We start from the raw sequence: 14,926 nt of genomic DNA on the forward strand, positions 1-14,926 counted from the left end.
GCACCGAATGAACACAATGACGTTTGAGACGGGCGCTGTTTACTAAAAATAAACACTTGCATGAACTCGATGAATGAAAAAGTATTCATTCTAAGTAAACAGCGCCCGTCTCAAACGTCAATGATGAACTCGGTGCATTGGACCTGAACTCCCCCAAGAAATTATGACGTTTGAGCGGGTCGCATAATGAACGCAAAATGAACTTTTGTTCGAGAAGACGACCCGCTCAAATGTCAAAATCCATCAGGTGAGTGAATTTGATGAACTCCTGCACAGAACGGCCATTTACCCACACTGTGCCACCAAAGTACTCTTTAATGGGTAAAATAGTACCCATTATGAACTTAAATAGTTCAACTCATTTAAACGGTAAACAGCGTTTACTCATTAATGGGTAAACCGCTTATACGTCAAATTACCGAGTGATTTTTACCCATTATTTCAAAAACGTTTTCCAAGAAAATGTGTAAAAATCACTCTTTATTATTAAAAAAAAGTATTCCCGAAAATGTTATAATAAATTTAAATTAGATTATAACAAAATTATTGTACAAAGACATTATATTCATATTTCGCATCAAAATTATGGTATTTATTCATTTGTAAGCATACATGCACATTATAAATATTGGCACATTTTTCGTTAACTTCTGATACTTTTGTTTTCGTTAGAAATGAGGCAGTGGAATTATGGAATCGGAGACGCGTCGATTGTCGTTCGGGAGCTTGTTCCGTATAGAGAATTCCGGGATCCGCAATCTAAAACCATTTACCGTCCGGCGGGGCTTTTGAATGGCACTGTGCGCTTCTGGGCAATAAGCCATTTTATGAGACAGATTCGAACAGCTGATCGAAATTTTGAGTGGACGGCTCGGTCTTTGTTTTGGTAAATTTGCATGTAAACCACACGGAGGATTAGAACTACTCTGAAGTGGGTGTTTTTTCACCCACCTTTAAGATAAGTGGACTAACCCACAAGGTGGGTAGAGCAGCTGTACTCATAAGTGGGTAGACGACTTGTACGTCAAAATGGATGTATAATTTTTACCCACCTTCAGAAAACTAAAAATTCAGTAGATGGGTGAAAAGTACCCATATGAAAAGAAAAACCTCGAAAAAAATAAAAATAAATATTAATAAAATAAAAAGCTGGAAACTAACGACAAAACATAATATGATATTATCTATTTATCCAAACATTTTATCAATTACAATACAAAATACTTAAAAAAGATTTTGGTTCAAAAGATAAAGTTGGCACAAGTGCCTTTGATAGCTCTCAGCGGCGGAACACGATAACCTGCACCCATTTGAAAGGAGTCACATTACCATTCGCAGGGCTACAGGACAAGGGCAGAATGGTTAGAAAGAATATGCGCTTCCATGTTTCCTCCATGACGAATGTCCATCCAGAGATCCTTTAAAAAAAGAAAATTCTCATAGAAATAATACAATATATATTTAGAAAAGGCTTACCCGTAGACTATTGATAGTATTTATCAATAGTACTTATTAGATTTTCGCGAAAGCTTACGAAATTGTAGAAGTTGTAGCAAAAATGCACTTGATATGCCGCGGCAATGTCTTGACTTTGATCAAAATTTCTAATTTTATTTTCAGCCATAATATGGTGAAAAATACCCACATTCGGGACTACATAACGCAAGTCCAAGGTGGGTGCTTTTAACACATTTTCGTAAATTTGAAATCACCCACCTTTTTGACAGCTTCATATAGCTATTAAAGGTGGGTGATTTTGAAACATAAAATGTGTAATCTCAAATCTCCGTGCATCATCATTTCGTCATCATCATCATCATTTCATTCCATTTTCGCAAATGTTCCTTGTAAAATGTAAATATTAGTATTTGGTCTCCTGTCATTTGAGCTTTCTATAAAATAGCTTATAAACACTAGCCTACACTAATAAAAATCCACACATTTTTATTGGCAAAAATCTAAAGAAATTGACAAATAAATTTTATGTGTGCGTTAATAACCACCCGCTATGGGAAAATCCACATAAAGGTTATTAGTTAATAACGGTTATGTGTGTTTCCACATATATGCTATGCGAATTCACATAGCCGTTATGTGGGAAATGCTATAGTCAAAATTTATGTGTGCCACACATAATGGATATGATTGGATTTTTGTCAGTGTAGCGAGTTGCTCCCTGTGATGTCGGTGATCGGCAATTATTTCTATGTGCTGACATTGGTTTTCGATACCATCGCGAAGGAGGGATTCGATAATACCGATATACCGAAGGATCATCCTGTCTCAAAGATGGTTGTGAGATCGCGTCCGCCCGCGGCTGCGACTAAATAAGACTGAGCTGTCACCATCTCAACAGCAATCATCATCATCAACAGTGTTGCCGAACACATAACAAATGCAAGAGCTACACATTTAATGACTGTTTACATATTGTGCATTTCATCATAAATTGTACGGTAATGCGCGTCTAATATACTACAATCCCCCTTTTGATATAAAAATGGCCAACATGTTTGGGTTATACATATTGAATTACTTAACGGTTTCACACCAACTCAAGATATCATCGCAAGTTATGCCAGACGAACTTCAGGCTAAATTTAAGTACATGGTCATTGTATCTACTGATGTCATCTGGTAAATGTCTCTAGTATAAATTCACCACCATTTGATTGAACTTGTTACCAGATGATACATTATTATAGTCCAAACAGACTTGAATAAACTACAATGCACGCGTTCTAATCATTACTGCAATCCCACAAAGATTTCAAAATTAATTCCAGTGTCTTGATAATAGATTCCATCTTTAACTTCGCTTCACTTCAAATCACCAACTGAATTTCGATACAAGAACTGTCTTAGTCACGACTTATTTTTACCAACCCTTATGCCATGAATGACTGGCACTATATATCCACCTTTTACAGTATAATCCTATTGCTGCATGCCCTTCCTTCCTCTTCTTTCGAAATTGGCGACCATGTCCATTGATTCTTCACAATTAGCATCTATTTTTGAAAATTACCCCATCATCTGAATGTCTCATGAAGCGCCCAGATACTGATTCCTGCACTATTCCTGTAGATGAAACTTTCGAATGGATCTTTCAAATCTTTTTCTAAAATTAATCAACTTTCGCTACATAAGCCTGCTTGTGATACAAATCATCATAGTTTAATCAATAATGTTCACCGCTCACCACAATCCAATCAATAATGGTCATAATATTGTTAATCCAGATATTGTTAACTATTTCTATAAGTACTAGTATACCTGGTATGAACTTTTGGAGGTTTTCGGATTTATATATTAACACACTGTTTAGACACTCAAAACTATATTCCCGATTCGATCGTAACCGCTTGGTACAGAACACGTCTATTCAAACCGCGTACCCAGACTCAACTGCCTTTTTCCACTTTCCATCATGTTTCCTATTCTCTGCCTTTACACTGATACAAATAATCGTTACCCAATCATAGGATACCACACTCCCCCTTTACTTACTCTTCGACTCCACGGTAGTAATGTAATCTTGCAAATAGCATGGTGCCTTCGGTTCTCTTCGCTCGCGTATCGTTGATTCGATCACTGTTGTTGGAGGATCCGGATGCTCCGTTGATTTCTCTTCAATTGACGTCCCGATTTCATGTGGTTCTGTTTCTTTACTAATTCGTTTGAGGTGCGCCACATTTCTTTGATACGTTTTACCTGTTTCCATTGACTTGAGCTCCGCCTTTGTGCCAGTTCTTTTTGTTATTTCGAATTGTTCCCGGCCAAAGTTACTCGAGAGTTTGTTCTCTTTCAACATTTTCTTGGCCACTACAATATCCCCCTCGGTTAACTCATTCGCTTTTGCTCGGCGTTTCTTGTCCTCTAATTCCGCGGCAACAACTTTTTTTTCCCAGTCACGATCCCTGATGCTTTCTGTTAGTTTCTCTTTGGATTCTTGGACGCTCGGTAACTTATCACGTAGTACTCGCCCAAACATCAATGCCGATGGGGCTACTCCGGTGATCGAATGGGGCGTTGAGTTGTACATGAGCAGGAAGTTTCTTAAATCCCACTTCCAATCCGACGATCCCATTTCTTGGCTGATACGAAGTCGTTTGAGAATAGTGCTGTTCATCCTCTCGACCTCGCCATTGGCTTGAGGCCAGTAGGGTATGGTCTTTTGTTGCACAATGCTGTATTCCTTGCAGAAAGGGTCTGTTCACAAATTACGTAACGCAAAAATCCAAGTTTTTGACCCCCTCCCTCCCCCTCGTAACAAAAAGTAACATTTTTGCTACCCCCTCCCTCCCCCATGTAACGCGTAACTGTGAAAAAAAAAATTCTCCTTCTCTGAAGCATTTGGGTTTTGGTATTTTTTGAACACTGTTAGAATTGAGTCGGCACATAATTAATAATCAAAGATATCAAGAATGCAGCTAGCAGAAACGAAAATAGAATTTGCGATCATAACCATTTACATAGTTTAGCGGAACTGTGGTGTCGAGAAATACAATATTCGCTTGGTATTTTACGCATATCAGTCCCGCTATGTTAGCATGCTTGATTTCGATAATGACAAATATACGATAACGATAAACAGCAATTACTTCAATCAGTGATTAAAAAAGACATTCAAATGAATTTTTATTCGCGTTATGCGTAACATTTGGTAGTACCCACCCCCTCCCCCACCTTTTAGTGTAACAAAGTATAACGCAAGTAGGACCTCCCCCCTCCCCCCAGAAGCGTTACGTAATTTGTGAACAAACCCAAAGTTCTAAGAGATTCACTCGTGAATTGGGGACCGTTATCTGAACGCAGTACTTCTGGAATGCCGAAACGACTGAATGTTTCAAACAAAGCTTGCATGGTTAGGTCTGCTGTGATCTGCTTCATGACTACTACTTCCGCGAAGCGACTGAAGTAGTCGGTCATTACTAGCAAGTTATGTCCACTTGGTAGGGGTCCTAGGAAATCTACTGCTACCTCCGACCACGCTCTAGTTGGCATCATTGATCGCTTCATCGACTCGGGAGGTCCTACTGTTGAAACTATTGTACAAGCATTGCAATTTTTTACACATTTTTCAACTTGTTCGTCGATTTTTGGCCACCACACTTTTTGCCGAAGTCTTCTTTTCATCGCACTCATTCCAGGATGCCCATCGTGTGCACAGGTGACAACTTGTTCCTGTAACCTGGCTGGAATTATAAGTCGATCGCCTCGCATAATAACACCATCTGAGACATGTAACTCGGCCTTGAACTGTTTGTACCTCTTAACTTCTTCGCCCCATATGTCCGTACTGAGTGCCTTATGGAGTTCCTGTAGGATTGCATCTTCTCTTGAAGCCTCGATCACATCTGCCATCGTTACTGCCTCCGGCACAGAATGCACCAATAAATGATGAATGTAGGCGTCGCCGGATGAATCAAAAGCTTCAGGCGTTCGCAGGGATAACCTGGAGAGGGCGTCCGCAAGGTTATTAGCCCCTGGTTCATGTATTATCTCATAGTCGTAAGATTGCAAGCGAAGTACCCAACGTTCAATACGAGGACATGGTCGGGAACGGGAATTGAAAAGAAATTGAAATTTCAACTCTTTACAGTCCGTTACAAGTTGGAAACGTCTACCGAGTAGGTACAAACTGAACTTTTCCACGCCCCACACTAACGCAAGCGCTTCACGTTTGAAAATATTTTTTTTTTCGAGGACTGTGAGCGCTTTGCTTGCGAAAGCAATAATTCTAGTTTCTCCAACAGAATTCTCTTGCAACAAGACTGCCCCCAAGTCATTAGGACTGGCATCGGCGATCAACTTCGTTGTGTCTTTCTTGTTAAAGAACCCCAGATATCCAATATCAGAAATAGTTTCCTTTATTTTGTCAAATGATTCGCGATGCACGCTTTCCCAACGGAATGCTGCTTTTCCTCGCAACAGTTGTCTAAGAGGTTCGGTTTTCGTTGCCAAATGGGGTATGAACCGTCCGACATAAGTTATCAGCCCTAAGAAGCTTCTTAGCTCTGACACATTTCGAGACTCTCGAAAGCATTTGATTGCCGCCATCCTGTTTTCTGTTGGCCTTATTCCGTTTTTATTTAAAATATGGCCAAGAACAGTAACCTCTGTGACATTATATACGCATTTAGCATGATTCAGAAGAATACCATACTCATCTAATCTATTTCGAAGCGCTTGAAGTCGCTCATTATGTTCTTTTTCCGTTGCGCCAAACAGAACCACGTCATCGAGATATATAATGAGACCTTTCAACCCTGCCAGTATGTTTTCCATTGTTTTTGAAAATTTCCGGCGCACAGCTGATACCGAATATGAGCCTCTTGAATCTGTTTAACAACGATTTGAAAATAAATAAAAATAGAAAGATTGATAGATTTATTTAGAACCTTTATTCAGTTAAAATTCAACAATTATGTCCCACAAAGTATTTACTGACATCACCGATAAAAAAAATAAAACTAGTTGTCTTATACGGTAATTACCTGTATAATCCATTCTTCGTCACGAAAGTGGTTATCGGTCGTGACTTCTCCGAAATTTCAATTTGGTGGTAGGCATCTTTTATGTCTATCTTGGAAAAAACCGTCGCTCCGTTGACGGATCCCAGCAGCTCATCCACCAAGGGAAGAGGGTGTGTTTCGCGCAAAACTGCCTGATTAGCTCGTCGCATATCGATGCATAACATGTAAATTGTTTATCAATTTTGGAAGTCATCCCCCATACATGTACCCCAGCCTCTTTCATCTCATCCCAAGTTTCCTTGTTAATAATATTGGCAGCTGCTCCCGAATCAATCGTCAATGGGATTTCAACACCGCCAACCATGAATCGGAATGTGTTGTTTCCCATCGCGTAAAAAATGTACCCATTACCATTGTCCTCCTCGTTATGTTCTTGAATTAATCTAACTCTTTTCGGGGGAACTCCAGCAGACTGTCCACTATTTGCGCGTTTCAAACACTGTCTAGCGAAATGCCCGATATTCTTGCACCTCATACAAGCTGCCTGCTTGGCCGGACAGATCTCCGACCCTTTCACATGTCCACGCCTGCCACAGGCAAAACATACTGGATCAGAACGGGATCCCATTCTTTGTGGCCCAGTATAGCCAGTCGCCTTGGCAGCTTCAGACCTAGCTTCGGCCATTCTATTTGGTATTCCTTGACCCCAGCGGTTTGCTGTTTGATACCGCTGTGGTTGCATTTTCGAATATCCCCAGCTGGTCACTTTTTGAATGTCGCTTCTTACAGCTGCGCCTCCGAACTCTTTAAGCTTTTTCTCGCTTTCCTCAAGACTCGATCCCAAAGCTTCCACCTCTTCCAAACTCATATCCCGCTTCAGCATTTTCTGTTTCAATTTACTGGATATACATTTCTCAACCACCTGATCTACAATCATCTCATCCGGTTTGTCATAATCGCAGCGCTTGACCTGTGCACGTAACCTCAATACGAAATCAGAAAAACGTTCGGATGTGTTTTGAGCGATTTGTCTGAATTGGTGCCGTTCGTACGTTCGCCGGCGGAAAGGCTCAAAGTGAGCATCGAGCTTCGATACGGCCACATCATAATATGGCGGATCTTTCAATACATGGGGTACATTTGCAGTATCTGGCAAATTGTCATAAATGTCCCTCAGGTCAGAGCCACCCAAAATAGCAATTTTGACCTTTTATCGTACTGGCATTCAATCTTCTCCGATTCAAAATATGCTTCCAAATCTCTTTTCCATTTAGACCTGGCCAAAGGAGTTGCGAGGATTCAACTGAAGTTTGGAATGGCTTCACTCGACTATCGTTGCCAAACCTGTTCCAAAAACGAATAATAAACAAAAATAACCCAATGAATGCCAATGATGTAAAATATTCCAATATTCTAGTCCACAAAATGGCCGTTTCGTTAACATTCAATGGCATAACTTTTTGGTCAGAGTATGTATGAGCGATTATTTGCTTTACTTTTTGTTGAGAAATTGCACTTACTGATTCATAACTAAAATAGTCTTTGAACCCTCTTTATTTTCAAAACAACACTCCTGCCATTTCTGTTCTTCAAAAGAAATACACTTCTTTTACGTACTCCATCTTTAGCGTAATGTTATTCCGCATTTCTAGATAATAACTTATGTGATTATTATATAATTCAACATCCCTTTGTTACACCCTTGGTTACACCTATCTTGTCATTAGTGAAGCTGCTCTTTGTTTCCATAGCGAACCCGCTTTCCGTTTAATCTGAGATCGTTTAATAGCGAACCTGCTTTCCGTTTAATAGCGAACCCGCTTTCTGTTAAATAGCGAACTCGCCTTTTCTTCAGTAGCGAACCCACTCTGTTCTACAGCGAACCTGCTTTCCGTTCACTAGCGATTCCGCTCTCTACTTCCGGAGCGAACCTGCTCTGTTACTACAGCGAACCCGCTTTCTGTTTAATAGCGAACCCGCTTTCTGTTTCATAGCGAACCCGCTCTCTGTCTGAAAGCGAACCCGCTTTTCGTTTTATATCGATTCGGTGCTCTACTTCTGGAGCAAACCGGCTCTGTTTCTACTTACAGCGAACCCGCTTTCTATTAAATATTGAATCCACTTATACATGTCAACCCCTCCTCGTATATTTTATATAATTAATGAGAGTACTTATTAAAATCTTGATTTGGTTCACGGTCAAAACATTTTACAAAAAAAATGTTTAAATTCGTTCAGCTCTACGTTCAGTTTTCTTTTGTTGTTTACTTACCTGACATTCATAAAAGACGTGCAGTACTCCTTTCAACGATAGCATGGTCAGAACACACATACACCCGTGTTCTTCATCTACACCCAACATGTTGAGTAAAAATAAGACAACGATATAGTCACTGCTGTCTTGCACTGCTCTTTCTGAATTCCTCCCCTCATGAGCACATGCATGTCTACCCATAGAATCTAGAATTTATTTTTTTGTTTTTCTGATGTCACTTCGATTATGCTTCCAGACACCTTAAAATGCACCATCAATATAGAAAATTACGCTTAAACCGTATACAATAAAATATACACTCATTTCTTTTAATAGATTATCTTGCAACGCATAATTTCCATTCGGTCACTTTACGAACACCGTTCATGTAAAACAAAGATTTTCTTCTTATTGGTTAGGCGCATTCCATACGCTCTCACAAACACATTAAAAAGTGCACGATTTTGTTTCTTCTTTATTCCATCTCTTTTCAGACCGCCGCCGGGGCAGAGGCCCAATTCGCCATTTTTTCACTCCACCAAAAAGGATGCTAATGAATGTCGGCCATTTCATTACGATCTTTGATTATTGCCCAAAACATTACTTACATTGTATCCTCGTCGCCAATATGGACTTTTGGAGGTTTTCGGATTTATATATTAACACACTGTTTAGACACTCAAAACTATATTCCCGATTCGATCGTAACCGCTTGGTACAGAACACGTCTATTCAAACCGCGTACCCAGACTCAACTGCCTTTTTCCACTTTCCATCATGTTTCCTATTCTCTGCCTTTACACTGATACAAATAATCGTTACCCAATCATAGGATACCACACCTGGCATGTTTCTATGTACTTCTACAAAACCGTAAATAGCATTCAAAACATATCAGTATATGCGGCTTTTTGTGATTATCTTGCCTAGGGTATGAACCCAAAAGCGCTATCCAACGCAGACCACTTTTCGACCAAACAGTATCCAATGTAGTCTGATTCGATATAAAGGAAAGGACTTCTGATGAAGCAAACGTTTCATGCAACGTCTTCAACATTTAAACTTGTACCCACATTTCAAGTTATTGATGACCTAATAATTATACACAAACATAGCACAACGTGAAAATATGCTCGCCTCAGGGCGAACTCAAGGGCAAGTATAAACACCTCCTCTTCACAACTTCATAACTATCATCCTCGAATAGTGCGTTTCGTCAACCTATCACACAATAAATCGTCAAGGGTATGGATTCAATAACAGTCTCCCACCTACATTGCGCACACATCAAGCCTAAATCTCCGGTCATATGAAGTAAATCCGTACCTTAACCCTAACTTTGCCGTTCAAAAGTCGTACTCGACCGATGTAATCTCTTTCTTTCTTAGCTCCTCTCATGTCGACCGATTTATACACGAACAAACAAGTGTTTATAGAATACTGGCCAATATTAGAATGAATCCCCTGCTAACGTGAACTGCCCGGCATTCAATCTCATAATCAACAAACACTTGTGTAGGTATATACTACACAAACCAAGAAACTCCAGAACTGAGTGGCAATTAGTGAATTTTAGCGCAAAACAGTAAAATGTGACGAACAAACCATAATCATACTAACACCAGCGGGCATACCTCCAACATACTACAAATTAACTCTCACACCACGACCACACACCGGTTCGAACTACTATGAATTTTTATGCATCGACTCTCATCATATACAGTTCCACGTATTTTAAAAGAAACTTTACTATATTATGACAAATGCCCTCGGATAAAGAATTCGACCCTTCTTCTACAGGGCGACAGAAACTGTCTTCTTCACAGCCACCAACAAAAATGTACCTCTCATGTGAAACTACCGAATCCAAAGATCACACTAAATCACAAATAGTCAGGTCTACCCTCTTCGTTGCTACATCACAACCCATCTTATAACACACTTTTTCTTCTTCTTCTTTTTCTTCAATGACTCAATATTCCAACTGGAACTTAGTATTCTATCTGCACTTCCTTAATTGGAAGCTTTTCTATGCCCACCATTGCATGAGTATGTATCTTGTGTGGAGAGCACAATGGGTATACTATTCCCAGGGATCGAGAATGTTTCGAATCGAACTCGTCATCTCCGGACTGGGAACGCTACGCCTTCGCTCGCAAGGCTGTGTTGTTTCACTACATCTTCTGAATTTTCAATTAGGATAAAACCAGTCTGACCAGCCACATAGTCAGAAAAGAACTCTAAACGCACAAATCAGCATGCCTTATCACACCTACCAACGCCATGTATCAACCGTCTCGTTGAAATGCACAACTGAAGCCACTTCCATCGAAACCCAGCCCTCATCAAGTATTTCCACAATTTCCAAGCATGAAGGTATTGCAAAATAATGATATTCACCTGCTTTTATAATACATACACTCATCGTGCAGCCTACACGATGGGGCATTACTTTACCTGAAGAGCGTGTATTACAAAGTGTCGATACTATCAGAATTAGAACAATATTCATCGTCCATTCCCATACGAAATTGTGTTCCAAACGATCAGGAGACCTGTCCAATGCGGCACATGTTAGTACTCTTCCTACTCCTACAGGACTCTACCTTTACCCACCGATGAATCTATCATTCTGGAATCCTTTACACCGGAACAAGAATCAAACACCGCCCATTCGCAAATTGCAGCTGCGTATCATATTCCTCAGCCAAAGAAGAAGCGCAATTTCTTTCTTTCTACTTTAATGACTTTACATCTCAAACCGGGACATCGTTGCCTCCAGCACTTTTCAGATATCTACATGATGATAGTCAAGAGTTTGATAATTTCCAACCTCTCAAATCTCAAGATAGGGTCGTAATAAAATCCAGCCGCCTTCAACACATTCAACGTTGTAGCCATACATCTTACTGGTAATCCAAGCGAAGTTCCGAGGGTCTCAATAAAGACTATACTCAGCCGAGAAACTTCCGATTAATCTAAATATCACTCTACTTCCGAAGTGCATCTTGAATCATGCACCTCCAATCCACTTTATCTTAGTGCGACGACAAAGCTACCATCGCTCTTAAGCAACTAGTCACGGCACAACACTCTCCACCAAATCAAATAATGTTTACTATGCACTAAACTAAGAATTGGTCTTCAGTAAGTGAATACATCACTGTCAATTCATGACCATATTTTCTCCAAATTTCCAAAATTTAGCTTCTTAGCATTCGATGCTCGGCAATACCTTAGAACAGAACTCTGCGAAATACACCGATAAACACCCATGAGTGCACCTCTGCACACTCTGCCATCTCTTCTTTTTTAACCTCCAACTAATCTTTCCTCTTAAATGCAACCAAATGTCAAGAAGGCTTATGTTATGCAACAGGAGCATCTTTTAAATACAGATCTCTTCATTTTCGTTGAAGTGCCAACAATGGACTTTTCCATATGAATACTGATCCTCACCTTATCATAATTCATTCATTATTTTATTTCTTTTCTCTCCGAGGCCGACACTCACTGTCATCAACATGTATTACTTCTCTAACTTCCAAGTGCTCAGAGGAAATCCATGTAATATTTGCGTGTCATTCTCATCAAAATTTTACATTTTCCTGCTTCAGTAAATCTCATTAACTCCGCGCTCTCTGAGAAAAACAACAACTATCCAAATCAACGAAACTTCATCCGGAAAACCAGAAGTCTTCCGCCCTCTCACATTTCAGGGAAACTCTCCGCACCATAATGACTACTGCAGAATTCACAGATTTCGCCTGACAACTCATCGTCCGGGAAATCCTATAAACTTCCGCTTGCGCCGCGAAAATGCCAAACATTTTCTCTATACCTTCAGAATCCACAGATTCTGTCAGATTTGCTTCATCTGGGAAATACTGAATATTTCCGCTTCTCCACGAGAACCATTCTCTCGAACTTTGCCCCTGGAGAATTCTTAAAATTCTCGCATCTATCACTAGGGAATCCTTCAGATTCCCGCCTACTCCAAGAGAATCACTCTGATTCTCGCAAAGTTCGCCCACGGAGAATTCTAGCAAATTCTCGCGTCTTTTTCTCATCCAGTCGGCAGTGAAACTATCATTTTCACTCCGCAAAATCCAACCAAGGAAAAGGTTCCACTGGTTCCAACATTTTTCAAACGAAACCATTACTTTCGTAATACAACGGCTAACCAGTATCCACTGGTTCTTTTTTCGGAGAAAATCTGCAATATTTACCTTTTACGATCCCATCCTCGTCGCCAGTTGTGAGATCGCGTCCGCCCGCGGCTGCGACTAAATAAGACTGAGCTGTCACCATCTCAACAGCATAATCATCATCATCAACAGTGTTGCCGAACACATAACAAATGCAAGAGCTACACATTTAATGACTGTTTACATATTGTGCATTTCATCCAGGGATGCCAGACATACAGACATGTCTGTATTTATACAGACATTTGGTCTTGCATACAGACATCATACAGATTACAGACATTATACAGACTTTTGATTAAAGTTACAGACTTTTACAGACATTCAGTTTTAAAAAACTTTGGGCTGGAAACAGAATCCTGTTGGGCTTTCCAATTAAACTATTTTGGGCTTTCAAACAAAATCGTTTAAGGGATTTCGTACGAAATTCTATAAGATTTCCAAATGGTATCATTTTGGAATTCCGAGCGGAGCCTTTCAGGCTTTTGATCGGCATCCCTTTTGAATTCCAAACAGAATCCTTTTAGAATTTCAAACGGAAAGATTCTTCGATTCCTTTCGGAAACCTAAAAAGATTGCATTCAGAAGTCCAAAATTAATTCATTCAAAAGCAAAAAAAATACCATTAGGTTGCCCAAAAGATATCCGATCATACGGATTCCCAAGCAACCAGAATTTCGGATAAGAAGGGCTATTTTGGCTTAATCAGCTCTCATTTTAAGTATTTTTTTGTATGGTGGGAGCGTAAAAGTGAACTTTAAAGTTCCGTTAAGCATACTTGGAACTTGATGTGAACCATAGTGAACCAATTAGTTCGGTTAAGAGTAAATTTAAGTAAAATCTGAACTTCTGGTTGCTTGGGTTTTCGATCAGAATTATGTGAACTTCCGAACGTAATCCTTCTGAGCTCACTTACGGAATCTATTCGATTTTCTGAACGAAATTCTTTTGGGTTTTTGAAAGTAATCACTCTGGGCTTCCCAAAGAAATCTTTTTGGACTTCCATACGGAATTGATGGGATTCTGAGCAAAATCATTCTAGAATTAAGAACGGAATACTTTTGGTCTTCCGAACGGAATCTTTTGGATTTTCGATTAGAGCGTTCTGGGCTTCTGAATGGAATCTTTTTCTGCTTCTGGGCAAGAGATTCTGATTAGAATACTTATAGATTTCCTACCGAAGCTCTAACAGGATTTGTTTAGGAAGCGCGAAAGGAATCGATTCGAAAACCTAGAAGAGATCTTTCCAAAAGCCGAAAAGAGCTCCGTTCAGAAAACCAAAAAATAACGGTTTTTAAACCGAAAACAAGGCCTTTCTCTGAGTTTCAGAGCGAAATTATTTAGGATTCTGGAAGAAATTCTTTTGGGCTTCCTAAACAGAATTCTTTTGGATTTCCGAACGAAAATTTTGGACTTTACTTTCAAACGGACTCGGGTTTAAAATTTCGAAAGGTATACTTTTGGAATTCCAAGAGGAGCCATCTGGGCTTCTGAATCTTGTTCTGAATGCATCTTTTCTGTTTCTGTAAAAGGGATATCCTTTTAGGATTCCAAAGCCTTAAAAGATTACGTTCGGAAGCCGAAACGATTTTGTTTTTCAAAAGCGCAAAAAGCGTTCTGCTCGGAAGCCCAAAAAAGTTCGAAAGACCAAAGGTTTACTCTGTTTGTGAGCCCAAAAGATGTCCGTTTCGTTATTTGGGTTTCTAAACGGATTTATTCCTTCTGTGCCTCTCCTCCGAACTGAACTCTTTTGAACTTCCCAACGGATTTTCAGTTAGAAAGTTGCGTATATATTATCAATTTATGCTAATGAACAACATACGTATTGATAAGAACATTATTCAGAGCTTTGTAGCGGAATCTTCACTTAGCATAAGACAAGAAAGTATTATCCCGTTTAATTTCACCACTTGATTGTAACTTTAGAGTCTTCTTCTTCTTCTTATTGGCATTACATCCCCACACTGGGACAGAGCCGCCTC

Source organism: Armigeres subalbatus, chromosome 3, assembly GCF_024139115.2.
Source record: "Armigeres subalbatus isolate Guangzhou_Male chromosome 3, GZ_Asu_2, whole genome shotgun sequence".
Classification (NCBI taxonomy): Eukaryota; Metazoa; Arthropoda; class Insecta; order Diptera; family Culicidae; genus Armigeres; species Armigeres subalbatus.